The sequence below is a fragment of the Pinus tabuliformis genome, chromosome 4_1 (assembly GCF_031772625.1).
Source record: "Pinus tabuliformis cultivar Carrire ecotype Pingquan chromosome 4_1, CPIR1, whole genome shotgun sequence".
NCBI lineage: Eukaryota > Viridiplantae > Streptophyta > Pinopsida > Pinales > Pinaceae > Pinus > Pinus tabuliformis.
Window position 1 is genome coordinate 756,827,275 of NC_142303.1, and position 4,781 is coordinate 756,832,055.

Sequence of the window (4,781 nt, forward strand, 5' to 3'; positions counted from 1 at the left end):
ATTTACATGAATTTCTTGAATTGCATGATTTTCTTATTCTCTCAATGTCTGTTAGGAAACTAGCTCACAAAAAGATAGAAAATATAGATCAACGCCTTACAATTCAGCCTCTTCGAGGGGGCAACCTCCTTTATATTACACAAATGAACAATTCTTGGATGATACAAATTATTAAACCTCCCTTCTATATATAGGAGTTTAAGGGGTCACAATATAATCAAGTCGACATAACCGTAATAACATAAGGGCACAAAAATAACAATAGTGGGTTTCTATGGGGCATACTAATAATAATATGGGGACAATAGGAGCACAATAATAACAATAAGGGATACAATGACAATAGTAATGGGGGGATCACTAGTGTTATAGAGGCCTAACATGCCCCTCTCCTTCCAAAAAGTGTTGTCCTCAATGCTTGAGTAGTTCTGTATAAAATTATCAACCTCCCATGTGGAATCTTCAGTGGATAAGTTCTTCCATTTGATGAGATACTCTGAAATTGATCAATTTTGTAGCTGTCGAGTTCTTGTTTCTGTGACTGCTTCCGGTTCCAATATGATTTTTCCTTCCTCATCAAGTTTTTCCAATATTGTTTGAACTATGAGCTTATCACCTATAACCTTCTTTAAACATGAAACATGGAAAACTAGGTGCGTTCGTTGAGCTGCAGGAAGCTCCAATTTGTATGCCATAGTACCAATCTTTTGCAACACCTTGTACAGACCATAATACTTTGGTGATAATTTATTATCCTTCATAGCTTGCTTGAGGGACATTTGTTAATATGGTTGTAGTCGTAGGAATACCCAGTCACCTACGTCAAAACTTCTTTCGCTACGATGTTGATCTGCATGTTGTTTCATTCTATTTTGCGCCAATGTGATGTTATCCTTTAAGAGTTGGAGAACTTTTTGTTGATGCTCGATGTGATGTTCCATTGCTTGAACCTTAGAATTTTGTCTTAAATATGATGTGATGGATGGTGGATGATATCCATAAAGTACCATAAATAGGGTCATTTTTCTATAGTATGGAAGGAAGTATTATACCACCATTCAACTAGAGGAAACCATTTGACCCATTATGTTTGTTTATTAGATACAAAGAAAAAAAGATATCCTTCCAAACATTTTTTTACTATCTTAGTTTTCCCATAAAATTGAGGATGATAAGATGAGCTATGAGCTAACATAGTACTGAGACAAGAAAGTAATTTTGTCCAAACATTTCCAGTGAAAATGGGATCTATGTCGCTTACAATAATCTTTGGGTTTCCATGTAGCTTTTGAATTGTTTCCATAAATGCAGTAGAAACTGTATTGGCTTTAAATGGATGTGATAATGCACAAAAGTGTGCATACTTGGTAAGTCTATCAACTACCACCATGATGACACTCTTTCCTTCGGACTTGAGTAAACCTGTGATAAAATCCATTGAAACCTCCTCCCAACATTGGCTTGGAATGGATAAAGGTTGTAATAGACCTGGGGTCTTAATTGTTTCAACTTTATTTTGTTGGAAAACCAAATATTCCACCATAAATGTTTGAATATTCGATTTAAGGCCATCCCAAAAAAAATCCTTCTTAACCCTTTGGTAAGTTTTTAAAAATCCTGAGTACCCTCCTAAGGGAGAAGTGTGCAATTCCATAAGAATATTTTGTTTGAGTTGGGAATTCTTACATAGGTATAAGCGATGTTTGTACCATAACGAATCATTTTTCCTGCTAAATGTATCAGATGTACTGGGATATTGTTGTAACTTTCGAATGAGTGCCCACACTTCTTCGTCATTCTTCCATTCCTCTCTTGCTTCATTTATCCAATCTAGTTGGATAATAGAAATGGCACACAACAATGCTTCCATATCCTCATCCTTTCTTGAGAGTGCATCTGCCACAACATTTTGCTTCCCTTTTTTGTAGATGATTTCAAAGTCATAACCCAACATCTTTGTGACCCATTTTTGTTGCTCTTCAGAGGATAATCTTTGTTCTAAAAAGTATTTAAGACTATCATGATCTATTTTTACCTTGAAGTGTCTTCCCATTAGGTAGGGTCACCATTTCTTAAGTGGATGTAGTATTGCCAACATTTCCTTCTCATAAATAGCTTTGTGTAAATACTTTCCCTTGATTGGATGACTTTCGAAAGCAATTGGTCTTTCATCTTGCATTAAAACAGCACCAATTCCATTTCCTGAAGCATCACATTCCACAATAAAGGTTTTTTTGAAGTCTGGCCTAGCTAATACCGATGCTTGGCACATTGCCTCTTTAACATGTTCAAAGGCCTTTGTTGCTCTTAGAGTCCATGAAAATGCATCTTTATTCAATAATGTTGTTAGAGGTGTTGCTATTCTCTAATAATTCTTAACAAACTTACGATAATACCCTGTTAACCCGAGAAATCCTCGCAAATGCTTTATGGATGTGGGGATTTTCCATTCCTTAATGGATTTAATTTTTCTAGGGTCTACCTTAACACCTTCATGAGATACAATATGACCCAGATATTCCACCTCTTGTACTCCAAAGAAACATTTAGAGGTTTTTTCATATAATTGTTTCTCCTCCAATAGTTTGAGCACCCTGTCAACATTTTCAACCTAATCCTTCCAAGATTTGCTATAGATTAGTATATCATCAAAAATTACTAACACAAATTTTCTAAGGAAGGGTTTGAAAATGGAATTCATCAAACCTTGAAATGTAGAAGGTGCATTGGTAAAGCCAAAAGGCATGACCAAAAATTCATAATGACCCTCATGAGTTCTAAATGTTGTTTTCGGAATGTCTTCTGTCTTCATTCTGATTTGATGGTATCCTGAACAAAGATTCAACTTGGTGAAGTATATTGATCCATGCAATTCATCCAATATTTCATCAATGACAAGAATGGGAAATTTATCTTGAATAGTGAGCTTGTTGAGCTCCTTATAATCTAAACGCATGCGCCATGATCCATCCTTCTTCCTCACCAATACTACTGGAGTAGACAAAGAACTTTGACTAGGTTGAATTATACCAACCTCTAGCATTTCTGCAACCATACGTTGAATTTCACTCTTTTGGGCATAGGTGTATCTATACGGCCTGATGTTTGGAGGAACACTTCTTGGAATCAAATGAATAGCATGATCATGATCACAAATAGGTGGGAGACGTTTGGGAGTCTCAAATACCTTGGAATGATTGTCCAAGACATTTTGGAGAACTAAAGAAATAGATGATTTTGAAGTGGGAACCTCTAGCGAACATAATTGTGCAATTACACCTCGTTGTTCCTTCCTTATAAGCTTTGTCATACTGTTAGAGTTGATTATCTTTCCCATTTTCCCTGCAATACCCCTTAATTCAACTTCCTTTCCTTCTGCACAAAATTTCATGAAAAGTTCTAGAAAATTAAAATCTATTGTATCCAAGGATTGTAGTCATTGTACTCCTAGTACAACATTTGCACCACCCATTGGAATGGAAAGCATTGGACTATTCAATACATATTTTCCTATGGATAGCTTGATATTATGGCACTTTCCAGAGCAATTTATGTTTCCTCCACTTGTAACCATCACTTGATACTCTGGTGCTGGATATAGGAAGCAATTCAATTCCTTTGCTATCTTACAATGAATAAAATTATGGGTACTTCCCGAATCAATCAACACTATTACCTTTTTCTTCTTGATATGTCCTTCTATCTTGATATTTTGAGGAGTGGTAATTCCAGCCAATGCATTACAAGATATGGTCGGATTCATTTCATTCTTTATCTAGGGTTTGTTCCTAGAGTATATCCTCTTATTTTGATATTTCTTGTTCTTTTCTTCCTCCTCTTCACAGTCTATGTAGAATAATTTCTTCTCAGCACACTTATGACCTTTAGTGTATTTGCTATCACAACTGTAACAAAGCCCTTTTTCTCTTTTTTCTTCCAATTGTTGTGGTGTCAACCTTGTAGATTATGGATGGCTAGGGGCAACAACACTTCCATATTTATAGTTGTGAGTGGTATGCTTCCTGGTTGCCATAATTTTGCTTTCCATTTTTCTTGCTAACCTGAATGCCTTCTCCAATGAATCAGGTTCCCAAAGGCAAACCTCATGTTGGATATTATTTTTTAAATTCCCTATGAACACATTAATTCTATTCACCTCTGGAATATCTTTTACCCTTATGTTCAATTTTTGGAAGTCCTCAATGTGCTCCATCATTGAACCCTTTGTTTGAGATTTATTATTTGGCTAAAAAAGGTGTTGCTTTTTGTATCCTCATAATCTGCTATCATTTCTTCCGTAAAAATTTCCCAAGTGACAATTTGTTTACGAGAGCAAATCCATCAATACCATACAAACTAATTTGGGTCCAAATATAAAGTTGCAATACGTACCTTTTGTGTGTTTTTGACATTATGGAGATCTAAAATTTGCTCCATCTACAGTATCGACGTTCCGAGATCCTTGCCATCAAACTTCCTCATATCAACTTTTGGAACATGGTGGGTCTTCAATCCAACATTAGAGTCTATGAAATCATGATTAACGTTTCTTTTTTTCTCATCACGAGTTTCCTTTACTACCCTTTTACCATTAGTGACCATTTCTTGTAGCAACTTATTCAAATTTATCTTCAATTCTTCCATCTTATCGTCCATGCTATTCATCTTAGCATCCATGCCATTCATCTTAGCTTCCATGCCATCCATATTAACTTGCATGCCATTCATATTAGCTTCCACGCCATTCATCTTAGTTTCATTTACCTTTAGTGTGAGTGAAA